This window comes from Pogoniulus pusillus, chromosome 34 (assembly GCF_015220805.1).
Source record: "Pogoniulus pusillus isolate bPogPus1 chromosome 34, bPogPus1.pri, whole genome shotgun sequence".
In the NCBI taxonomy this organism is placed as follows: Eukaryota; Metazoa; Chordata; class Aves; order Piciformes; family Lybiidae; genus Pogoniulus; species Pogoniulus pusillus.
Genome location: NC_087297.1, coordinates 10,504,441 through 10,530,715, shown reverse-complemented (window position 1 = coordinate 10,530,715; position 26,275 = coordinate 10,504,441). Strand labels below are relative to the sequence as shown.

The following is a 26,275-nucleotide window of genomic DNA, read 5'->3' as shown; positions in this document are numbered from 1 at the left end:
TTAACACCAAAAATCCCATACAAGATAACTTCAAATAGCAACCCAGACTGGACCTGCCTCTGACATTTATAAGTTCATGCAAATCTGGCAATTGCTGTTCTGACCTTTCAGTTAATTTTTTTTTTGCAGCTGTGGACTGAATAAGAAAATTACTGTGGAAAAAGAAAACTATAATTCAGAACTGTATTGGTCCAACACACAGAAAAGTTTGTCTGATGCTCACAGGATGGACCCAAAGAGATCATCTTGGCCAACCCCCTTGCCAAAGCAGGGCCACACAGTCCAGCTCAGGTCAAACAGGAGCACATCCAGACAAGCCTTCAAAGCCTCCAGAGAAGGAGACTCCACAAAGTCTCATTTTAATTATTTTTGTCATTAGTGTTATTAGTGACAGAAAAAAAAAAAATACAAGCAACAGGCTTGTACCTCAAAAGCTTAATTTTCACTTTTCATATCCTGCAGTAGGAAGCTTCCTTTCAAAGCCACTAATCAGTCAGCTAGTTAGGAAATGATCATTTTTTTATCCAGTCCTGAAGCCACTGACATTTCCCAGCCTATATTCTACACCAGAAGCCAAGACATGAAGTCGCTTGGCTCATCAGTATTTGAGTCCTCAAAGTTACCAAATAGTTTGGTTAATCATAGAATCATTCATGTTGGAAAAGACTTCCGAGATCAGCCAGTACAACCCAGCACCCAGCCATGTCCAGTCAACCAGACCATGGCACTAAGTGCCTCATCCAGACTTTGCTGAACACCTCCAGGGACAGCAACTCCACCACCTCCCTGGGCAGCCCATTCCAATGCCAATCACTCTCTCTGCCAACAACTTCCTCCTAACATCCAGCCTAGACCTCCCCCAGCACAATTTGAGACTGTGTCCCCTTGTTCTGTTGCTGCTTTCCTGGCAGAAGAGCCCAACCCCACCTGGCTGCAGCCTCCCTGCAGGCAGCAATGAGCTCTGCCCTGAGCCTCCTCTGCTGCAGGCTGCACACCCCCAGCCTCTCCTCACAGGGCTGTGCTCCAGGCCCTTCTCCAGCCTTGCTGTCCTTCTCTGGACACCTTCCAGTACTGCAACATCTCTCTTGAATTGAGGAGCCTGGAACTGGACACAGCACTCCAGGGGTGGCCTGAGCAGTGCTGAGCACAGGGGCAGAATAACCTCCCTTGTCCTACTGGCCACACTGAGCCAGCCCAGGCTGCCATTGGCTCTCTTGGCCACCTGGCATCAAAGCTAACCTCAGATGCTTGGTAACCATGCCCCTAGGTCTGTATGAACCAAGATGGCATCCAAATCACTGGTTTTACTCTTCCACATCCTTTAAAATATTGTTTTAGCAGAGGCCTGCCATTCTATAAGCTAAATTTCCAAGTTTTCTAAGCTCTACAGCTCACACAACTGCAGCTTTAAGAAAAGCTTTTTCCTAAGAGAAATTGCTGCTCATAGACATTGAGAGCTCTTAAACAGTAATTAAGTTCTCTAAAGATAATTTATGAAAGCACAAGCATATTGCTTAAAAAATACATATAGATGGTGCAGAGCTACTTTTTGTTGAAGTCAAATCCATGACCTCAGTGGCACAAAGTCTTGGAAATGAGGCTGTGTTTTAATATGCAGAGAACAATTTATTGTCTCAAACAGTCACTGATACTATCTGGCTCTGTAGGACTGGACCTGTAAAGGAGCACACTGCAGACAGAAAGATTACATTGGAAATTAATTCCTTCCTGAACAACAGACAGCCTAAAATAGAGAGATTCAGAACATATGGAGCTAGCAAATACTAATCAAGCCTAACAAAAATTTGCATGCTTCAGGGGATTCAACAATAGCTCTAAATCATTTGTGGTACTAAATATGCACACACTGCTTTACAGAAATCAAACCTTCCACTTAGCTTCATTTGTGCTAATAGAAGTCACTAAAGCTATGCCTGACCTGCTTCACTGGCAGAAAGCAACACCACAGTTAGGAGACAGCTGCACAAAGTCCTGGCTCATCTTCATTCTTAGAATCATAGAATCAAGCAGGTTGGAAGAGATCTCCAAGATTATCCAGTCCAACCTAGCACCCAGCCCTGGCCAATCAACCAGACCATGGCACTAAGTGCCTCAGCCAGACTTGGCTTGAACACCTCCAGGGACAGCAACTCCACCACCTCCCTGGGCAGCCCATTCCAATGCCAATCACTCTCTCTGCCAACAACTTCCTCCTAACATCCAGCCCAGACCTCCCCCAGCACAACTTGAGACTATGTCCCATTGTTCTGTTGCTGCTTGCCTGGGAGGAGAGACCAATCCCACTTAGCTACAGCCTCCCTTCAGGTAGTTGTAGCCAGCAATGAGCTCTGCCCTGAGCCTCCTCTTCTGCAGGCTGCACAGCCCCAGCTCCTTCATCCTCTCCTCACTCTTCCCAGTGCAAGAGCTTTTACAGAGGTTTCTGCCAGGTTTAAGAGGAACACATCACATTAGGAAACCAATACATGCTTCTTGCACTGCTTTAGGAGTCCATCTCTAAGTTCTGCATTTCTACTTGAGCACTTTCAGCTTGACTTAAGCCTGTGTTGTATATGAAAATGTTCAGTAATTGTTCAATTTAGTGCATGTACATAAGCACACAACATCTCTCTTGAGCTTTCCCTGAAGCTCTGTTGACCCCAACTGCTCCTTATCTACTACCTTCCTCAACTTGGAGAGCTTAAGTGGTTATCTAACAGGAAAAGATAAATCAAACCCATTTAGAGGGCATAACTGCTTTTATCTCCTCCTCTTCCACAGTAAATATTACTCAGCCTCTTCCAGCATGTATCACAAACATAACCTTGAAACAAATTAACCTGAAACACTTTAGTGTTTGCTCTTACAGATGTCAGCAAGCTCCCAAAGCTGCAGCCCATCTCTCCTCCTGGCCATGCTCCAACAAAATGGGTTGGGCTTTGCCTCACACATGATGCAGATCTCTGCTTCTGAAAGGAGTTCAGCACCAACCATAAGGAAGCCACCTTGACTGGTTTTTGCACCAACTGAACGGATTTATCACATCTGGGATTCAACTACAATGTGCCATGGGAAAGGGAAAAGGAAACTCAAGTTCTAGGGCTAAAGGAAGGGGCTACTGCAGGAGTACTTTTGTAACTGGGGAGGGGCTTCAACAAGTCCAGCACAATATCCAGTGGAGAAAGTCAGATCTGATGTAGCTTTAAATCTGTCAGACAAAGCAAGTGACGAATATGTCTTTTAAAACCACTAAACATTGACCACATCCAGAGCACTGGTAAGCAATTGCTGAATCATAGAATGGTTTAGGTCAGAAGGGAACTCAAAGCTCATCCAGTTTCAACCCCCTGCCATAGGAAGGGACACCACCTAGAACAGGTCACTCAAGGCTTCATCCAACCTGGCCTTGAACACCTCTGGAGTGTCCAATCACATTGGGTGATTCTGTGCTCCACAACCTCCCTGGGCAACCTGCACCAGTGTCTCGCCACCCTCACTGAAAAGAAGCCTTTCCTAACATCTAGTTTGATGCTGAGAACATAGACTTAGAGATGTCCTGCCTGAAAAGGCAGCTGAGCAATATTTACAGGGAGGCTGGGGAAGGACCATTGACAAGGTCTTGTAATGACAGGATGAGGGGTAATGGGTTTAAACTGGAAGAGGAGAGGACCAAAGTCATTCCTGCCCAGATAAAAACAAGGCAGTTTAGAGCAGCAAAACAGAGCTTGGGAGCAGGCCCTGGAAATCAGAGTCCATCCCACCACCTCCATCAGAGCTGCGTTTCAGACACCAAGAGCAGGACCTCAAAGGCTTGTTCCCAGCAGGAAGCTCCATAGCTGCCCTAGGGAGCCCCTTCTGCTGCTCAGTCTGTGCTGTATCCATTGCAGTATTGTTTAGCCCTAAAGATGCACTTTCTCATAATACACACATTTCCTTCTTGTTGTTTGTAAGGTGGATCCTAATTTATACAACCCCTTCAGTCAACACTGGGTTAAAAAAATACACATACACACCATATGTAAAAATGCTTGAGCAGAAATGCTCACACACATTTCTACTTACAGAAGGAAAAGATATGAAGGCACCTGAGCAACCAGGTGGAAATAAAAGATGCAGCCAAACCCCCTGAAGCTTGTTTTGACTCAGGAACATGTAAGAACTTGTTCAGAAGAGAGAGTTTCTCTAAATTAAAAACTCATTTGTAGTATTTAGCTTGCTGCTGCTGCCACTTCTGATTCAGGTCTTTGTTTTGACCAGGAAGCAGAGAGCTGAAGCATTGCTGGAGTCAGCAAAAGACTGCAGAAACAGCAATCAAATGACTCAGCATCTAATAGCAGATGATTGCCAAGACATTGCTTATCTGAAGCAGAAGATAAGTTACAGTTGCTGTAGATGAGAAACAACTACTCCTCTGGTTGTGGCCAAACTGTTGTTTGCCACAGTACAGTGGGCAATTAGCTACTAAGTGGAGAAATCAGAGCAAGACCAGTGTGATTTTCAGCATGAAAAGGAAATAAATGCTATTTACTCTTTCCCTTTGCAATATACAAATAAAAAGGTGACTGTCTCTGAAAGCCCATAATTACACCAGCAGAAGAATCTAATTTAGCCATAATATCAGGGTAGCACATACAATGACACTGAAAGTTTCCTTACAACACTGCCATTTTTGCTTTCATTATTGGCCAATGAGGCCAATACTGAAAGCTTTTATAGCAGCCAACAGGATCCTGGGGTGGATTAGGAAGAGTGTGTCCAGCAGAGAAAGGGAAGTTCTTCTCTCCCTCTACTCTGCCCTGCTGAGACCTCATCTTGAATACTGCCTTCAGTTTTGGATTCCCCAGTTGGAGAGGGTCAGGGATCTGCTGGAGAGGGTCCAGCAGAGAGCTATGAGGAGGATGAGGGGACAGGAGGGCATGGCTGATGAGGAGAGGCTGAGGGACCTGGGGCTGTTTGGTCTGGAGAAGGGAAGGCTGAGAGGGGAATTGATAAATGTTTATAAGTACCTGAGGGCTGGCCAAAAAGGGGGGGACAGGCTCTGCTCACTGTTCTCTGTGATAAGACAAGGAGCAATGGGTGCAAATTGCAGCACAGGAGGTTCTGCCTCAACACAAGAGGGAACTTCTTGACTGGAAGGGTCCCAGAGCACTGGCACAGGCTGCCCAGAGAGGCTGTGGAGTCTCCTTCTCTGGAGCCTTTCAAGGCCTGTCTGGATGTGTTCCCCTATGCTCTGTGTTAGATAGCATTGTCCTGCTCTGGCAGGGGGATTGCACTGGATCTCCTTGAGTCCCTTCCGATCCCTAACACCCTGTGATTTCCCATGGGCAGTCAGGACCTTGGGTCAGAGGTCTGTCAAGCCCCAGTGCTTCCCCCCCAGCTTCTTTGCAAGATCACTTAATTCCTTCACTGCTAATTGCAGTGTGGACACCTGTGCACTTGGAACTCTACTAAGAGTACTGGGCTCCTGTCTCATAAACAAGTTCATCAGGTATTAATGAGTCTGCCTACTGTCAGCTTGGGTGGCTTCAAACCAACAACCAAAATGAAGTGAAAGCCTCGACCTTCTTCCATTATGTAGGACCACTAAATGGAACTAAATCTCTTATCTCTGGAGCTACATGGCAGCTGCTGGGAGAACATCCAAGTTATACAGGTCTTGCAAGCACAACAGCATCAGATAACAGCATGAAACAGCCTTCTACACTCCCAACTCACATCCTGGCTCTGGCATGATTCAGTGCTGACGAGGGAGAATCTCCTGAAAATTTCCCAACCTCAAAAAAGGAGCAAGTTCTGGAGAGGAAAAAAAGGAAGGAAGAAAGCAGCAGAGTGTTATTGCCTTGTTTCTTTTACTACACTCCAACTGCTCCAACTCCATGGCACACAACTGCCCAGCAGAGGGAAGGAGATAGAAGGGTAAATGCTCACTGTGGTGCACAGGGATGCAATTATGAGTCTGCCATAAAAGTTAATGGGAATCACATGATCCTTGTACAGTGCAATTAAAACCCACCCAAGAGTATCAATCATTTCTCAGGCCAGAAAAGGCAGTTTAGTTCAACACAGCTAAATGCTGAGATTAGATTAAGGTGTGCAGAGCAGAGAGAAGCAGTGGATGTGAAGGCTGTTTTGAGCATGTGCCCAGGGGAATACAGAAAACTCAAACCCTGTCAGATCCTCTAAGGGGCTGAGATTAAGACCAAAAAAAAAAAAAAAAAGAGACAACATGTTTCCAGACAAGAAATCCTGGTGCAAACAGTCTCCATAGGCACAAATTCAATTTGGATCAGGAGGACTATGACAGAGTGGCTGTAGAGCAGCCAGGCAGAGAGGGACCTGGGGATGCTGGTAGAAAGTAGCTGAAGATAAGGCAGTAGTATGCCCAGGTGGGCAGCAGAGCCAATGGCATCCTGGGCTGGCTCAGGAGCAGTGTGGGCAGCAGGGCAAGGGAGATTCTTCTGCCCCTGTGCTCAGCACTGCTCAGGACACACCTTGAGTGCTGTGTCCAGTGCTGGACGCCTCAATCCAAGAGAGATGTTGCAGTACTGGAAGGTGTCCACAGGAGGGCGACAAAGCTGCTGAGGGGCCTGGAGCACAGCCCTGTGAGGAGAGGCTGAGGGAGCTGGGGGGGGGTGCAGCCTGCAGAAGAGGAGGCTCAGGGCAGAGCTCATTGCTGTCTGCAACTGCCTGCAGGGAGGCTGTAGCCAGGTGGGGTTGGGCTCTTCTGCCAGGCAAGCAGCAACAGAACAAGGGGACAGAGTACAAGGGGACAGAGTCTCAAGTTGTGTTGGGAGAGGTCTAGGGTGGATGTTGTTGGCAGAGAGAGTGATTGGCATTGGAATGGGCTGCCCAGGGAGGTGGTGGAGTCACCATCCCTGGAGGTGTTGAAGCAAAGCCTGGATGAGACACTTAGTGCCATGGTCTGGTTGATTGGCCAGAGCTGGGTGCTAGATTGGGCTGGATGATCTTAGATGTCTCTTCTAAACTGCTTGGTTCTATAGCTAGGAGAAGAGTTAGGGTGCAAATGGCCCAGGGCATCCCTAAGCCTGTACTATGAACATTTCCTGCTTTACCCAGTGTAAATTCATTAAAAAACCCCACACCTTGGACTGTGAACACCAACAGGCAGCTGCCAACTTGGTGTCTATGTGGGTAGGATGAATGTCCAAAACCAAATTTCTGAGTTCTCAAGCTGGAGCCTGCTACTTGCTGGCTGCAACTGGCACAAGCCAGAAGAAAAACTCATTATCATCTGGACTGAACAGAAGTGTCATGTCCTGAATCCTCCTGTTAAGGAGGAGACAGGAGACAGAGTCAGCAGTTAGGAGGCTGATCACATGTGGTACTTCTGTACAGGGCCTCTTTTAGACTGGGAAATTTGGGGGTTTGGGTTGTGGAAAAAACTGCTTCTGCCAGAAAGGAGGAGTGCTGAACAAAGGAGGAAGAAAGGGGCCTGAAAATGAGAATGCAAAGGTCTTGGCTAGAGGAGAAATGCTCAAGTCAGAGAAGATCCTGGAGATCTGACTGCTCAAGGAGATAGATGTAGGGGGATGCCAGGGATGGGGGCTGAGGACAATGGAGAGGGGTGACCACAAGCTGCAACACAAGATGAACCTGACTTACAACATGACTTACTGGAGAGAAGTCAAGACCTAGGCAGGGTGTGCATGACCTGATGAGGTAGAGCTAAAGACCTGCTCCTGTGGACTCTCAAATAAGCCCCAGTTTGCTGCTCCACTATGGGCTGCTGTTTATTCTGCCAGCATGCAGACCCAGTCTGGACTGCTGTTTTATTCTGCCTCATCCCCCAGAACAAGCTATGGAACAGTTTGATTCCCACGTTTCTAAGATCTCAGAGTTTGCTTCAGCTATGCTGCCCTCTAGTCTCCAGCCTCAAAGAAAACTTTTACTACATGTTAATGGAAATTCTATTTGATTTCAAGTGATAAGTCCCTGTGGTTCCTGGTAAAAAGGATCTTGAATTTTATTTCAGCTTATGACCCTAAAGTCCAAGACCCTGCTGTGTAGTGCCTGGAAGAAACAAATCATTGGAACCAAACTACTGTGAAATCAAACAGAGTGGAGAATTTGAGAGGGACACACTTGGTTTTTTTTTTCCTTCTCAGCTTTCCAGTGCAAAAGGAAGCCACACAAGGAAATATTTGTTATTCCTTACCTCAGAGGGATAAGGCTAAATTTTTTACTCTCTGTGAATTAGATAAAGACCTTTGAGACAGCAGGTGTCACAGAAGCATAAAGCACTGTGCTAGAATCACTCAAAGTGCATTTCAGAAGTGAGCCTTAGCAAAACCAGCTAAAAGGGTGAACTCTGAAATAGGCTTAGGACTATTTTTGCTGCTATTCCATAAATATATGCAATAATACATGCATGTTTTCACTGTCACCTTCAAATCTAAACCAAGGTGGTAAAGAAAAGTCATTGAAAATACAAAGTGCAGAAATGGTATTAACTCCACATCTACACACAATCAAAATTTGCTAGGTGAAAGCTGAGCAAGGGGAGGAAGGAAAGGAGAGAAGGCACAGAAGATAATTCAGTGGCTAAGGACCTCCCTGGAGCCTGCCTTGATGCCAAATAAGCCTCTCCTACTCACTTCTTGCAGGAACCATTTGATTTTGTACTACTCAATAAGCATTTCAGAGAGCCAAGAATAAGCATGTAAGATCTTCCCACCATTTCTTGAATCAGCCTCCCTTTATTCAGCATCAGGAGCATTTAGCTACACAAAGCAAGAGAGCTCCAACTGAGAGGGGAAGAACTGACAGATGCACTCAAACCATTCTCTAACTCTACCCAGCCTAGTTCTAAACTGCATCCTTCATAGAATCATCAGGGTTGGAAAGGACCACAAGGAGTACCTAGGTCCAACCTCCCTGCCATGGGCAGGGACACCCTACCCTAGATCAAGCTGCCCACAGCCTCATCCAGCCTGGCCTTAAACACCTCCAGCCATGGGGCCTCAACCACCTCCCTGGGCAACCCATTCCAGCCTCTCGCCACTCTCATGCTCAACAACTTCCTCCTCACATCCAGCCTGAACCTACCCATCTCTCCAGCTTTGCTCCATTCCCCCCAGTCCTGTCACTCCCTGAGAGCCCAAAAAGTCCCTCCCCAGCTTTTTTTGTAGGCCCTCTTCAGATATTGGAAGGCCACAAGAAGGTCACCTGGGAGCCTCCTCTTCCGCAGACTGCACAGCCCCAACTTTCAGTCTGCCCTCATAGGAGAGGTGCTCCAGCTCTCTGCTCATCCCCATGACCCTTCTCTGGACACCACATCAACAGTAATTCACAAGCAAATCTCAGACCCAGGGGCAAACCATCAGGACCAAGCTGTCCAGCAATGCCAGTCATATCCTGCTAGACGAAGTTTTCATGCAAGCACTCCCAGTTAGAAACCTCACCCTTAGCCATCAGGTGAGTGGAGAGCACCCCACCATGTCTCAGCAGAGAGCACCCCCCCCATGTCTCTCCAGCAGCCCTGGCTAAAGCACAAACACTGCTGCAACTTGACAAACCTCATTCCACAGGCTGAAGGTGACTTTGAACAGATAACCTATGGTGTGCCACCATGATGCCCAGACAGCATGTAATCTGGAGTGCCCAGAATGACCTATTTCAGGTACTTTACCATCCCAGTTCCAAATGATGCCCTCTCTGGCATTTAAGAAGAGATGCTGATGATGGCAGAGTCCATGCACAGCTCTTGATACTTTTTTTACTCCTGATACATCTTTTCAACATCTCCAGGGATGGGGATTCGACCACCCCTGGACTGAGCAGCTGACAGAACTCTGCAAATAGAGGGAATAAGAAGTTTATTTTGACCCCTATTCAGTCCCAAGTGTTATGCATTCACTATTTCCTGTGTAGCAAAATAGAAATACATTTTTAGAAGCACTAAGCAAGGGGAAAAAAAAGAGGCAGAGTATTTACTGATCCAGATATTGCATATTTTTCATGAAGGTCATGAGATAAAATTGGAATCGTTTTAAAATAGCTCTTGCTTTGATTAGCCATTTCCCAGCCCCATCTTCCTTCACACAGAGTCATTAATACACCCCTAGAACTGTCATTATCCCAATATTCAGAAGGCTTTTCTTCATAATTAGGATTCGAATTCCACATTAAGTGCATTCAGCATCACTGCTCCTTCAGCTGAGCAGAGGCTGCAGGAGAACAGGGATTACTTCTTCCATAAGTGTTTTGCTGGAATAGCTGCCCCAAAGATGATGTTCTCCTAGTCCTGTCTACCAGGACACCATCCTTGCCTTACAGTAGAACTGAGAGGATCTTACAGGAAGAATAAACACCTCAACTTTTGTAGTTGGCTTCAATGTAGAAGGAGGGGTTCAAGCAAAGCCTGGATGAGGCATTCAGTGACATGGTCTGGTTGATTGGCCAGGGCTGGGTTGGACTGGATGAGCTTGGAGGTCTCTTACAACCACATTGATTCTATGATTCTTCTAGCTCCTGTTCCCCTTCTCTATTGCAAAGCAACATCACTATGAAGGAGATGCACCAGACAAGGAGATTCTCTCTGTTCAGTGGTTCCTCCCTCCCCACAGGAATTATTTCCTAATACTCATTCAAATTGAATGATTTCTTGGCCCACTCAGCCACTAAGAATCATAGAAACAACCAGGTCAGAAAGGGCCTCCAAGATCATCCATTCCAACCTAGCACCAAGCCCTGGCCAATCAACCAGACCATGGCACTAAGTGCCCCAGCCAGGCTTTGCTGAACACCTCCAGGGACAGTGACTCCACCACCTCCCTGGGCAGCCCATTCCAATGCCAATCACTCTCTCTGACAACAACTTCCTCCTAACATCCAACCTGAACCTGTCTTGGCACAACTTGAGACTGTGTCCTTGTTCTGTTGCTGGGTGCCTGGCAGAAGAGCCCAACCCCACCTGGCTACAGCCTCCCTGCAGGCAGCTGCAGACAGCAATGAGCTCTGCCCTGAGCCTCCTCTGCTGCAGGCTGCACACCCCCAGCTCCCTCAGCCTCTCCTCACAGGGCTGTGCTCCAGGCCCCTCCCCAGCCTTGCTGCCCTTCTCTGGGCACCTTCCAGCACCTCAACATCTCTCTTGAGTTGAGGAGCCCAGAATTGGACACAGCACTCAAGGTGTGGCCTGAGCAGTCCTTAGCACAGGGGTAGAAGAACCTCCCTTGTTCCACTGGCCACATATATTCCTAATCCAGGCCAGGATGCCATTGGCTCTCTTGGCCACCAGAACAAGTGGTTACTTTTTGTTCTTAGGATAACCACTCAGAAGACAGTTACTGCTCTTCTCTTTCCTTTACCTTGATAGGAGCCCTGAGTGCTTCTGTGAAAGAAATACTGCAGTGAAATTTAAACAAGGCAAGAGTAGCATGTCTAATAAATGACAGTATAGGCAAATGTTATTATTTCAGGGTTGTTTAGCCTGGAGAAAAGGAGACTCAAGGGAAACTTTATCAGTCTCTACAAGCACCTGAAAGGAGGTTGAAGCCAGGGGGAGATGAATCTCTTCTCCTTAGAAAGAGGAGGAAGCTGACTCAAGTTATGCCAGGGGAAGATTAGGTTAGATATTAGGAAAAATTTCTTCCCTAAAGGAGTTAAGCCCTGGAACAGGCTGCCCAGGGCAGTGATGGACTCCCCATCCCTGTGGGGATCCAAATGTCACATAGATGTGGTGCTGAGGGACATGGTCTAGAGGTGACCTGGCAGTGCTGGGTTAATGGTTAGACTTGAGGATCCTGAAAGTCTCCTTCAACGAAAATGCTTCTCTGATAACAACCTCATCTTTACAAGGTACACTTTTACATTACATCAACCTTCAGCTTGCCTCCTGTGCCCTTACAGAGCCTTGAAAACACCAAAGCTTTTCTTTCAAAGGTTTTAATCCAAGCACAAACCCAAGAGAGGCTTCCAAAGGTCATGAATTCAACTCTTGCAGTGACATTAATATTTTCACTGACTGGACTGGGAATTCAGCTCAAAGATGAGTCTTAGAGATCTCATCCTGGTTTATTATCTTTTGAACTACAGACTATTAAACAAATCATCATTTGCCTTCTCTTGAAAGCTTTCTGAACATGAGCTCAGTGTAAACCTGGAGTATTATTAATTCAAGTCAACGCATTCCAATTTGAGGTAATAGGGTAAATACCACCAGAATTTGGGTTCCTGCACTACACTGTTTTACTCAGACCAAATCTTGGGCAACAAATCCCTACCCATCAATAAATCACAGTATACCTTAAACCCACAAAGAACCTTCAGCCTGTCAATTGAAACATTACAAGGAAGATGCAAAATGAGTTTTAGCTCATTACTGATGAGTAATACACTGCGGTGCTATTTTGAGAGGTATGGATGTCATCTTTAAAAGATTGCTAGAAAGGCTTCTGAGCAAAGTGGTCATGTGTCAAATACTAAATATTCCTAGAGGCATTAACCTGTGGGCTTCCTTTTGTCTGCTCTATCTCTCATCACTTCCACAATAGAGAATGGAAAGCAGCATCAAGTAATTCTCTGGGAGCTTCTACTCAAGTGCAAGATACTTAGAGGGTCAGCAGTCAGACTAGCATTCCAAGGAAGGGGTTTCTCAAGCCCCCCCCCTCCAGAGAACAGAGAAGCCACACAGCAGATTAGTCACCTGAGTGCTGTGACAGTAGATACACCACACAGTAGCATGCTACTGTCTCAGTGTTGCCAACTCAAGCAAATCACACAATAATTGGGATTTTTCCCTAAGGCTGGAATATAATGAGATCACATAAAAATAATACAACTTTCAAAACTAATGCAATTCTGAGCCATATGCTGGGGGAGAAGGGGGAAAGAGGAAGGGGGAAGTATCTGGAAGTAATTTGGATGAGGCATTTAGTGCCATGGTCTAGATGATTGGATAGGGCTGGGTGCTAGGTTGGACTGGATGAGCTTGGAGGTCTCTTCCAACCTGGTTGATTCCATGATTGTAATTGTTCTCCTTGATTTTAAAAGCCCACAAATAGAAGGAAGCAAATCCTCAAATTCATTCAAGTTAGAATTCCACATTTTTTAAGCCAACAGAGATCAGCTAAAGATGAAGTTGGTGATATTGCAGGAATCTCAGCAGAGTTCATGATCCCATTTCCAAGCCAATACTGCTGTATATATTTTCTGCTTACCCCTCCATCATGTATTATCTGGATTAGAGTTTAGTTAATCCCAGGTGCAGAAGCCATGTCTTGGAGAGAAAAAAATCCTGTAATTTAATTGGATTTATTTGGGTTTAGTATTAAATGGACACTGTCTGCTGCTGCCTAAGCAGTGAAAGACTACAGGGTCATGTGGACTCTGCAGTGTAACAGCATGGGAAGGCAGTGAAAGGTCTATCTCAGCAAAGGACTGACAGCATGAGAAGGGGCAGGCAGAGATTCACCCCGTGAGGGGCCCAGGAGAAGCATCATTGACTCAAATCTCAATTCTCTAAGGAGAATTGCATGGCACGAGCTAGGGCACAGTGCTGACAGCAGATAGCAACTAGCAAGAGTGTTTTGCACCATTGCTGATCCAGGCCAGGATGCTGTTGGCTTTCTTACCCTCCTGGGCACTCACTGGTTCATATTGAACTGGCTGCTGCCCAACAGCCCCAGGTTATTCTCTGCCAGGTAGCTCTCCAGCCACTCTGCCCCAAGCATGTAGCATAGGATTGTAGTGACCCAAGTGCAGGATCTTGTCCCACCAACCCAGCTTGTCCAGATTCTTCTGCAGAGCCTTCCTACCCTCAAGCAGATCAACTTCCACCCAACTTTGTGTCATCTGCAAACTTACCAAAAGAACACTCAATCCTCTCATCTAGATCTTTGGTAAAAGATATTCAACAGAAACTGGCCCCAGAACAGAGCCTTGGGGACCACCACTTGTGACCAGGCACTGAATTAAACTTTTTTCACCACTACTTTTTGGGCTCAGCCATCCAGCTAATTTTTCACCCACAGTATGCCCATCCAAGCAAAGAGCAAGACAGAGAAATTGATACAGAACTGTTTTGTCCCTGAACAACCAGAGAATTGACTTCTCCAAATGATTGTCAGCTGGAAGCAGCCCAAAGGCATAAGTTGAAAGCACCTCACTTCCATAAGCCATGCCTTCAGGATTTTCCTCCTGTGTGATCCTGGCTTTCAGTCTGTCAGGTCAACAGATCCAGTTCTGCCAAACCTAGGGCATGCTGCAGGCTATAGCATCTCTTCTCCAAGCCAGCTGGGGTGAGAGCTTAGAAATGATTGTTTGTAGGCTTTAATCGTGGTTGTCTGTCTTTCTGCACAGACACTGCAGAAGACCTCAGTGCGTTCCTGACAGCCTGTGTTTAACAAACAAGCTCTAACTATTTCCATTTGCCAACAACAGTCATTAAAAACCAGGCAGAAGAGAAATTAACATTCCACTGGTTTTCCCTTTTTTTTTTTTCTTCTTTACAGGTAGATCATAAGACCTGGGGGCATGGAGAGGTTTTCTTGGCCATTTTCCAGCACTCACCAAGGAGCAGCGTAGAAGCAGGCATTCAGAACCTGAAATACTTAAATCAATAATAGATAATGCCTAGTTTTAAGAGTTTTCATGGCATTCATGCTGTTTTCTAAAGTTCAGGGAGATGCCTTGAACAATTGATCCTGCTGATTAATGCTAGACCTTTACTGGGTTTCCCATTTGTTTTTCATGCTATTTTTCTCCTGATGCAAATGCATGGAGCTGGTCAGGCTTCTGCCCTGCTTCCTCCATACATTCATCTGCCAAGGTAATAAACAAAGAAGTGTACACTTACTCTGCTGAATAACAGTTGGCATCAGCAACAAAGCAGCTCACATTCATTTTTCATTGCATTTCATCACTTTAAAACTTCAAATAGAGTTTCCATCAGAAAACTTATCTGCTTCAGAGGATCACAGGATGTTAGAGGTTGGAAGGGATCCAAAGAGATCATCGAGTCCAACCCCCCTGCCAGAGCAGGACCATACAGTCTAGCTCAGGGCACACAGGAATGCATCCAGACAGGCCTTCAAAGGCTCCAGAGAAGGAGACTCCACAATCTCTCTAGGCAGCCTGTGCCAGTGCTCTGAGACCCTTACAGGCAAGAAGAAGTTCCCCCTTGTGTTGAGGCAGAACCTCTTGTGCTGTAATTTACACCCATTGCTCCTTGTCCTATGACAGGGAGCAGTGAGCAGAGCCTGTCCCCCAGCCCTCAGATATTTAGAAATATTGATTAAATCCCCTCTCAGTCTTCTCTTCTCCCGACTAAGCAGCCCCAGGTCCCTCAGCCTCTCATCAGGCAGTGCTCCAGTCCCCTCAACATTCTCATAGCTCTCCACCAGACCTTCTCCAGCAGATCCCTGTCCCTCTTCAACTGGGGAGCCCAAAACTGAACACACTATTCAAAATGAGGTCTCAACAAGGCAGAGTAGAGGCAGAGGAGAACTTCCCTTGATCTGCTAAACACACTCTTCTTAAGACACCCCAAAATCCCATAAGGCCTTCTTGGCCACAAGGGCACATTGCTGTCCCACAGACAGCTTGTTATCCACCAGGATGAATTACCATATTTAGATCCCTTTAGTCACCAATTCCTTGTTTCAGAGTAAATCCAGTCATTTAGAAAGGAAAATAATGAGAAGTTAACTACCTTTTACTAAGTAGAACCATAGAATGGTTTAGGTTGAAAGTGGCCCCAAAGATCACCTAAGTTCCAACCCCCTGCCATAGGCAGGGACACCTCCCGCTAGCAGTAGCAAAACATTTTGCAAGCAAAGACTATTCCATCATGCTGGAAGTCATCTCTCTTCTAAACCTTTCCCCAGTCACACACTACCCTTTGACAGGACTGACATGTTCTTGGCAGATCTACAGCAGAGAGGCTGTGCATTTGTGACTTCAGAGGATGCCCTCCCAAGGCAACCCTCTCAGACAGAGCTGACCTTTCTCCTGCCTTGCAGAAGGCAGAATAATCCTTCAGCTCAGAACTCACCTAAAGCAGTGGTCCCCACACTGGGGTATTTTTTTTGCATCATGAGCACCTACCCAGAAAAAAGTACCTGCAGCAGAAGACATTCTTAGTTATGAATACTACTGTAGAGGAACATGCTATGCATTTTGTAAAGCACAGCCCCACCAAAGAAATGCTGAGACAAAGATAAACACTGTTTTAACCACATTATGTATGAATGGCACAAAAGAGGTCTTCTTCCCACACCCCAATGGATAGCCTCATGTCTGCACCCTACTTTGGAGACCACTGAGCTGGAGCACCAGATTCTTCCTAATGCACACCACACTCACCGAAGTTCTCTGCTCAAATGATCTGCTGGTGTGTACCCCAGGTCTCTTTTTACTCTCACAACTGGGCTTCTTTTCAGAGGCAGCAGGGTTATGTGCCTAGGTTTCATCATCAAGGAATACTAGGAGATGTACCAAGGGTGTGCACCTCAACAGGAAAACGCTCCTGTGTTCATCCATCAGATGTCTTCACTGGATACTAGCCTCATTTTTCAGCAGGTCCTAATGAGTTTGACATCTGCTAGGGACACCTCTCTGAAGAGACATGACTGGATGACAAATACAGTAACTTGGAAGAGCTTCTTCAGAAACCATAGGCGGGGGGGGAGAAATCAACTGGAGAACACACCGACGCAAAAGCCAGGTTACATCTTATCTTCCCTAAGTTCAGTGCTCTCCCCGAGGCTCCTGTCTGGCCCTTCTGAGTCTGGCCAGTTTTGTTCATCTTCCTCCCCCAGGGAGAAGGAAAGGAGAGTCATAATCATCTGCAAAATGAGCTAGCTCCCTACTTTTGCCTCTTAAATGACAGCAGAAGGGTTGTGTAAGGCCATGGCTATGCTCCTCTGTGTGCCAGTTGTCTCTGGTCAAAATTAACTCCTTAAAAATCAGATATAGTTCCACAATCAAATCAGCCAACACACATGAAACTCCTAAGACCTTCACAGTTCATTAACAACTTGTGTCCCTTGGCTGGGACTGGGAGTGTGAACACAGGATCCTCAGAAGCTGCAATTCACTCTCCTATGAAATAGAAATATCTCTGGTTTTCTGCTAAGTCCTTTAAGCTGATTCACATTTTACTTGAGACATCCTTACCAAATATCAGCTAATCTTTCAAATGAGTACATTACAGTCTTACAACTGGAAAGAGATTAGGCAGAAGTTGCTATTTCCAAGTATTAAAGGAAGATTATGGGCTCCTAACAACTCAGATACGGTGCATTTGCTCAAACTCCATCTCATTAGAAATGCTATGTAAAACCCCTCAGTCCTGGAATGCTTCATGGAGAACACACAGAACACTTTATAAGCAAAGATTATAATCAAGCAGCTTTGATTAAAGTGAAAACTCTGGAGAACTTCCTCCTCCAGTGACACAGCATCCTGATGCCAGCATTTCACAGCTTACCTCGGTCTACAACTACCTGAAGGGAGGCTGGAGCCAGGTGAGGTTGGTCTCTTCTGCCAGGCAAGCAGCAACAGAACAAGGGGACACAGTTTCAAGTTGTGCCGGGGGAGGTCTAGGCTGGATGATAGGAGGAAGTTGTTGGCAGAGAGAGTGATTGGCATTGGAATGGGCTGCCCAGGGAGGTGGTGGAGTTGCTGTGCCTGGAGGTGTTCAAGCAAAGCCTGTCTGAGGCACTTAGTGCCATGGTCTGGTTGACTGGAGAGGGCTGGGTGCTAGGTTGGACTGGATGAGCTTGGAGGTGTCTTCCAACCTGCTTGATTCTATGATTCTCTTACCCTCTCACATCCATCAGCATTTTTTGGTCTCCAGCCTGTCCCCAAATTCTACTTCAGTTTTCCCTATTTTCTGAGAAGATACAACCTTGTGGTCCCTTCCAAGCCTGACTGATTCTATGGTTCTTGCAAAGCAGAGCTATCTGAAAGATAAAAGCTCAGCCTCACCCCACAACGCAGGAAGAGCCAGCTGTAAAACTGCCAACGTCATCGCTCACAGAGCTCCCCAAAGAGCCAGATGCCACCACTTGAACACACTCCCAACTCAGTCATCTGAGTACTGAAGACAGGAGGGAAGGAGCAGGAAGTTGAAGGGTCAATGGTGTGCCACTTATATTCTGAAAAGATGAAACGGATCTGGAGGGGGGAGGGGGGAGAAAATTAACCCAAAAGGACGTCATGCCAAACAGAAAGTGCTTCAGCAGCACAATTCCATGCTGGAAATAAATGTGTGTGTCATGCTGGAGTTTTTAGAATATGAAAGGCATGGAAATTGTGCTCTGATGATAATACCAAATGAAAATGTGGCAAAATTTCCTCCTAGTTAAAAACTGGAGTCAAGACACTCGTGCAACTTGTTTCAGATTCTCTGCACTTCTCCAATCAGGGCTTTGTATCCAGAGCTTATTCTTGCAGTGAAATTAAGACAGGCATTTAAAAACCTCATTTTCTTAGGCACCTGTTTCTCCCTTTTACTAGCAGTAGCTGCTGTAATTTCTCTAAGTGCTGGCAGGCTGATATCTGGGCTTAAAGGCTCTCCTAATGGACACAGAGTAACAAAAGGGGATAAATATAATGACAGATTTGCCAAGATAATTGAAATGTGCATTTGATGTTCTCTTAGCTCGGTAGCTGCTTCTCTCTAGCACATGATCATGACACAGCACAGAGTCTTGAAGCCTTAAGAGACTTGGATAACAAGAAACTTCAGTAACAAGCTAACCATGGGACAGCAATGTGCCCTTGTGGCCAAGAAGGTCAAGAGTATGCTGGGGTATTAGGAAGAGTGTGTCCAGCAGATCAAGGGAGGTTCTCCTTCCTCTCTATTCTGCCCTGCTGAGACCTCATCTTGAATAATGCCTTCAGTTTTGGGATCCCCAGCTTAGGAGGGACAGGGATCTGCTGGAGAGGGTCCAGCAGAGGGTTATGAGGATGATTAGAGGGCTGGAGCACTGCCTGATAAGGAGAGTCTGAAGGACCTGGGGCTGCTTAGTCTGGAAAAGACTGAGAGGGGATTTAATCAATGTTTATAAACATCTGGGGACCAGGAGTCAGGAGGGAGCATGGGACAGGCTCTGCTCACTTGCTCCGTGGGATAGGACAAGGAGCAGTGGATGGAAGCTGCAGCACAGCAGGTTCCAGCTCAACACAAGGGGGAACTTCTTGGTCATAAGGGTCCCAGAGCACTGGAACAGGCTCCCTGAAGAGGTTGTGGAGTCTCCTTCACTGGAGACTTTCAGGGCCTGTCTGGATGTGTTCCTGTGTGACCTGTGCTAGATTGTGTGGCCCTGCTCTGGCAGGGGGGTTGGACTAAATGATCTCCTTGGGTCCCTTCCAACCCCTGACATCCTATAATGACAAATCATTACCATAAAATATCAATTAAGGAAAAGAAGTTGACCAAAATGTCTCAGTCCATGTGTCAATAGAGGAAGAACTACTTCTACAAGGCATCAACTGAGTCCCTATTCCTCTTTGATTTTTTCCCTTCTCTTCCCAATGGGGCAGATGCTCTTCTCTTGGCAGTACTTTGGTCTTGTACAGCACCAGAACATCTCCACTCTGTACATCATCCTTTGTGATCAGCTGGAGGAAAATGAAACATGTTCCTCTCCATGCCTTCAGCTGAGACAGTCAACAAGTCCAAAACATCACACCAGAACCAGGAAGCTTAGGACAGATTAAGAAAGTGATTCAGGGAACACCTTACAGGGTAGGTTTGTCACCATTTCTTCCACCCCACATTTGGCCCTCTTGGATCAAATTAATGCCTTACAGTCCTTTCATAAGACCTGTGGTCCAGACTAAGGTGGGACAGTGTCCACAGTCTGCACAAGAATCTCCCCTAATGAGGTATCTCTGCTTGTCAATTTGCCTCTTCCTTGCCACTTCCTCTCCATTGCTCTGCTGTGCACATTCACTTTCTCCTCTCTATCCCAGCTGTAACCATTCCTACCTCACATTATTTCACCATGTAAAGCTACTGATTAATTTGCCTTTTCCTTGTAGCAGAGAAGCACTCTTGTCTTCACATTCTTAGCACATCCTCAGCAATGATTCCCTTCCAACTTCTAATCAAGAGTGGAAGAGTCTGTGGTGGATCATGGTTTTTTTTTTTCCAGGATAAAAAAAACTGTTAATTGGCCTTCTCTCTCCATTCCTCACCATTTCAGATATGCTGTTATGTTCTGCTCTTCTAATAGCAAAAATACTTGGGATCTCCCTGCCCTGATGCACAAAAGAATATATCACTTAGAGCAACCTCCTGTGGGAACATCAACTGCACCATCACATGCAGTTCATTTTTGAGGCTGGTTGACTCTTCTTCCCTCCTTGGACAGAAACAAATTTCAAGACAAGGAAGAAAACAAACCTCTCCCAAGAAATAAAGCTGCTTCTTGATTGTACAAAACAGACACCCAAAAGGTCAAACCTGAGCCACTCAATCACAGAATCAACCAGGATGGAAGAGACCTCTAAAATCAAGTCCAACCTATCACCTAACCTTTGTGATTAACTAACCCATGGCACCAAGTGCCCCATCCAGACTCCTCTTAAACACCTCCAGGGATGGTGACTCCACCACCTCCCTGGGAGCCCATTCCAATGCCAACCACTCTTTCCATGTAGAACAACTTCCTAACATCCAGCCCAAACCTGCCATGGTGCAGTTTGAGGCTCTGTCCTCTTGTTCTGTCACTGGGTGCCTGGCAGAAAAGACCATCCCCACCTGCCCACGACATCCTTTCAGGTAGTTGTAGAGAGCAATGAGGTCTCCCCTAAGCCTTCTCTTCTTCAGTCTGGATAACTCTAGCTCCTCATCATGATCACAGCTCTCTTCTTCCAGCACTGCCTACTTCAACTGTTTAGAGCTACCAAGGGTTTGCCAGGACAAGGGTCACTCAAGAAAGTTAATCTGAGTTAATTTTTAAAGTGGATTAGTCAAAACATATTCAACCTCTGTGTAGACACTTTCACTCAAAATTACAGCACACATAATTAACTAATTTGCTCTGGAAATTAACTTAAATTGAACCAAGACACTTTTAATTCTGATTCAGAGTATCCACACGAGAGTTTAATGTCATTTAATTAATCCACTGTGGATTCACACTTCTATTTAATTTGGATTAACTTTTTGGAGGGTAGCTGTCATGTTGGACTTGGGCCAGAGTTTTCAGAAGATGAGAATGGTTTTTGTTTTCATTTAAAAGACACAATATGGACCAGCTAAACCATTACAAATCATGATGGAAAGCTGTCCTGGTTTGATTTCATTTCTGTCATTTCTGAAGTGTTTGAGGAGTTCTAACAGAAGTAGTCAGTTGATACATGTTTGCATTGAGATCTTCCATTTAAAGCATGGAAATAAGTTTCAAGGAGTGATTGTGTGGTTTTACTGTTGGCACCTATAGAAAAGTGTGATGGTTTGGGTGATACCTGCTGCCCCACACACTTAAAATCACTCAGACTAGACTCAGTCTATCTGGAAATTGAAGAAGGAAGCTTTGTGTTGACAGCTTAGCACAATACACAAGCAGGTATCTACAATAGATACAGCTATAGACAAGTTAAACAGGTAATACAGAAACACAGCAGCCCTCCCAGAAACCAGAGTCCCCAGGAGAGGCTCCCAACCACCCTTCCACCTTCCTCCCACCCCACTACCTTATCCCAGACTTTGCCTTATGTTCAAGGTGAGTTTGGAGAGTCAGCCAGGATATTAGGAAGCAGAAGGATTAGTCACACAGACAATTTAGAGAGAAGGGAGGCAGCCAAAGCACAACTCTATTATCTATGTTTGTGTTCTTGCTCTTATACATCTCAGCAAGCCTATGAGTGCAGCAGACATCAGCACTGTTTCCTTTTCACAGCCTAGCATCTAATTCTTCTCAGTAAAATATCCCAGCTAGGCACAAACTAGCAGAAAAAGATTTCACTGATATTTTTCCTCACCTCCATTCCCAACTCTTTACTTAATTTGATACATTTTTTCTCTAGAGGTTTTTCATTGTTTTTGAATAGTCTCTCTTATTAAATGATTAAAGAAACTGTAATGGAAGATGAGCTGATGAGGGAGGCAGACTTATTCACCTTTACTCTTGGGGACCTGCTGCTTGCCCCACCTGACACAGGCATCCTGGGCTGTATCAGGAACAGTGTGGCCAGCAAGACAAGGGAGGTTATTCTGGTCCCATAGTCAACACTGGTCAGGACAACTTGAGTGCTGTGTCCAGTTCTGGGCTCCTCAATTCAAGAGAGATGTTGAGGTGCTGGAAGGTGTCCAGAGAAGGGCAATGAAGCTGGTGAGGGGCCTGGAGCACAGCCCTGTGAGGAGAGGCTGAGGGAGCTGGGGGTGTGCAGCCTGCAGCAGAGGAGGCTCAGGGCAAGACCTCATTGCTGTCTGCAGCTACCTGAAGGGAGGCTGTAGCCAGGTGGGGTTGGGCTCTGCTGCCAGGCAACCAGCAACAGAACAAGGGAACAGTCTGAAGCAGTGCCAGTGGGGTCTAGGCTGGATGTTAGGAGGAAGTTGTTGGCAGAGAGAGTGATTGGCATTGGAATGGGCTGCCCAGGGAGGTGTAGTCACTGCCCCGGACGTGTCCAAGAAAAGCCTGGCTGAGGCACTTAGTGCCATGGTCTGGTTGATTGGCTAGGGCTGGGTGCTAGGTTGGACTGGGTGATCTTGGAGGTCTCTTCCAACCTGATTGGTTCTACAATTCAATGACTTTAAGTTATCACTAGGTGAATATTCCTATCAGAAATTAATTGGTCCAAGTATCAAAGAAGGCATTTGTTATGGTGCTCGAAATCAAGCTTCACCAGAAAGGTGCCTGCACAAGTAGTGGGAAAACAGGGACGAGGACACAGCATTATCATTTGTAGGTCTATGCACAAATCCTTGTGTTTATGCCATCTTTTATACCAGTCAAATGGCATCCAAAAGGAAGGTCTGGAATCACCATCCCTGGAGGTGTTCAAGAGAAGACTGGATGAGGCACTTGTTCAGTTGAGGACAGGGTGAGGCCATGATTTAGTTGACTGGATAGGGCTGGGGGGTAGGTTGGACTGGCTGATCTTGGAGGTCTCTTCCAACCTGGTTGATTCTATGACTACATCTGCATATGCTTATGAACAGGATGTTAGAAAATTGCCTTCCTACACAACTCTATTTGGGGGGGATTTTTTTTTTCAGGGTAGAACTATCCTGCAAGAAGGAAATATTTACATTACTGCCAGAACAGAGCAGGTGTTGCCTACTGGCAGAATTCAAGCATCCCTGAAAGAGAAATTTTGCACTGACAGCAGTGAAGTTGAAGTAATGCAATAAAGCATTGGCAGAAGATATTTGAAGGACACAGGAATAATGAAACAAAAAAATAGAGAAGACTATTCTAATCAGAAGCTATTAGGAAATTCTACCCCATTTAGTAGATTGGCTCTCAAAAAGTTGATTTTCCTGCAAATAGCACCAGAGTAGTTCTCATATTATCTAAGTTTGCAATAAAAGAATTGCTTCAAAATGGAAACTGAATCATTAGTGTCACTTCTTAAGGGGGAAAAAACCAAACCCAGCAACATCATGATATGTCTCAGCAAGTTTAGCAGTTTTACAAACACATGTTGTGGGCAAGTATTTTTTGCTGTGCTCATGTTTATTGACAGCTGTCAGTAAGAAAACTGCTTCTTATCTTTAGTTGACACAATTATGCTCTTCCTGACTTGAGCAGATGAAGGAAAAGCTCTTTTAGGACAAATCTGACACTTGCTCTCCTAATATTGGCAACACAGATGAACAATTTATTCTCAACTGAGCCTGCCACTTGCCTGCAGCTTTGCAAACTCATCTGGAAACCAACAAACAAACAAGGTGTTTCCTTTTCCCTTATGAATGAAGCAGTGTGCACTCAGAAAGGCTCATCTGTCAGCCACAATTACTATACCCTCCCTTCAAGAACTGCAGAGGGGGGAGTGCTGCATGGATCATATCTTAACCCATTTACCATTCACCTCTACCCACCTCAGGTACCTTCAACCCTGGGCTGTGTTGCAGGTCACCATCAGTTCACTCCCAAGCATCCATCACAAACCTCCCTTGGAATGTAATTGGGTAGTGCTGTTTTAGGCATGATGGCTTCAGGAGAAAAAGGCAGGCAGCTTGAAGGAAGGGGAAACAGCTATTATTAGCCCTGCTGATACAGCTGGGGAAAGCAGCCAGTCATTGGGATGTGCTGTCCCTTCACCAGACCTCAGGCAGTTCCCGTGCAAAAGGGATGCTCTGACCACAAGCAAGGCTCTCCCACCAGGGCTGAGATGGCCTCCTTGGTTATCCTCATTTCCTGAAATCCCCTCATTAGCTACTGCTATTATTTTCCAATTCCAGGCATATTAGCCATCTTTGCCAAGATAAGAATTTCATAAGCACTTCAGTTATGGTCTCTGCCTGAGAAGGTTGACAGGTTAAAGGTCCCTCCCTGCTCAGCAGGCTTTCAAATTGGGGGTACTTAGCATAATTGCCCACAGAAATGTATTCCAAAGGCAGGACTTGGAAGGTAAATGAAACAAATACATCAGGGAACAGCACCTGCTGCAAAGGGATGACTTTCAAATGCGGTGGGAGCTGACAACACATTATTCTGCCTTACATACAACTATCTGGAGTAGAAAACCACCAGGATTGTTTGTGTACCGAGGTTCACTTTGCAGCAGTCAATAACGACCCAGCTGAACAATACAGAGAGAAATCTCAAACATTTTAGCATGAATTAGCTTCCTAATTCGTTTGCAGCCAGCAAGCAGCAGCCACCACAACTCATCACTTGCCTGTGAGGATTCAATCATCTAATATTTTGTTTACAAACCCTATTCTCTCATAAATCTCCAACTGTTTAAGAAAGAAACACAAGCAGGGGTTGAAAACAGTTTTGCTTAAAGCACAGACAATGTCCATGTTGTGTAGGCTGACAGTTGTTATCTTTGGCTACCTCCTATTAGTATTTATCCATTGAAAAACACTAAATTACCTATGAAAAAAATAAACCCTCCTGAGATTCTAGAAGGAAAAGCCTTTCACAGACATAGCAGTTTGTATTTATGGAGCCTACCAGTTAATTGGCATCATCAGCTACATTCATTCATATAAAGTATTTAGCTTGGTACTGCTTAACAGATTAAAGAGAGGTGTCAATTCTTTTTGACCTTACTGGAAAGGAACAATGGCTTCTGTGAAAAGACAAAACAAAAGAAAAGCTTAAACAGCTTTTAATACAACTGGAAGTTGAAGTCTGGTAACAAAACTCAAATCCTCTTCACAACCTGCAAAAGCAAGGACAGCCACCTATGGTGCACTAGTGTGGTCCACAAAACAAGGAGGCACAGTCCCAGGTTTTGCTGGGGAGGTCTAGGCTGGATGTTAGGAGGAAGTTGTTGGCACAGAGAGTGATTGGCATTGGAATGGGCTGCCCAGGGAGGTGGTGTTGATGACATCCCTGGAGGTGTCCAAGAAAAGCCTGGATGAGGCACTTAATGCCATGGTCTGGTTGACTGGCCAGGGCTGGGTGCTAGGTTGGACTGGATGAGCTTGGAGGTCTCTTCAACCTGCCTGATTCTATGACTCTAAATTTACTAGCTTTTCATGGGAGTCATAGATATGATCACTAGAGGTGAGGCGATCACAGGATGTCAGGGGTTGAAAGGGACCCCAAGAGCTCCAACCCCCAGCCAGAGCAGTGACATACAATCTAGTTCAGGGCACACAGGAACACATCCAGACAGGCCTTGAAAGTCTCCAGAGAAGGAGATTCCACAACCTCTCTGGGCAGCCTGTGCCAGGGCTCTGGGACCCTAACAGTGAAGAAATTCCCCCTTTTGTTGAGCTGGAACCTCCTGTGCTGCAGCTTCCATCCACTGCTCCTTGTCCTATCCCAGGAAGCAGTGAGCAGAGCCTGTCCCCCCCTCCTGACCCCAGTCCTCAGATGTTTACAAACATTTATCAAAACCCCTCTAAATCTTCTCTTCTCCAACTCAACAGTCCCAGGTCCCTCAGCCCCTCATCATCAGGCAGTGCTCCAGTCCCCTCATCACCCTCATCTCTCTCTGCTTGACCCTCTCCTGCAGATCCCTTTCCCTCTTGAACTGGGGAGCCCAAAACTGAAGGCGTACTCAAGATAAGGTCTCAGCAGGGCAGAGTAGAGAGGAAGGAGAACCTTGATCTGCTGGACACTCTTAATGCACCCCAGCATCCCATAAGGGCACATTGCCATGCTACTGACAGTGTTTC

At 45.8% G+C, this 26,275-nt stretch overlaps 1 protein-coding gene and 1 long non-coding RNA gene across 3 annotated transcripts in view; both read right to left on the bottom strand.

The window, feature by feature from the left end:
- The window catches only part of LOC135189818 (XK-related protein 4-like), a 161,519-nt gene that overhangs the window by 105,670 nt on the left and 29,574 nt on the right, over positions 1–26,275 (bottom strand). The gene's annotated exons all lie outside the window — the stretch shown is intronic.
- LOC135189953 (uncharacterized) overlaps positions 1,615–26,275 on the bottom strand; it is a 40,182-nt gene continuing 15,521 nt past the window's right edge. Inside the window, exon 3 of one of the 2 annotated variants that reach the window (XR_010308387.1) lies at positions 1,615–1,675. This is a non-coding gene — a long non-coding RNA (uncharacterized LOC135189953). Of the gene's footprint in view, positions 1,676–9,657; positions 9,810–26,275 lie in introns of those variants that run through there. The other variant, XR_010308389.1, reaches the window with a different exon arrangement.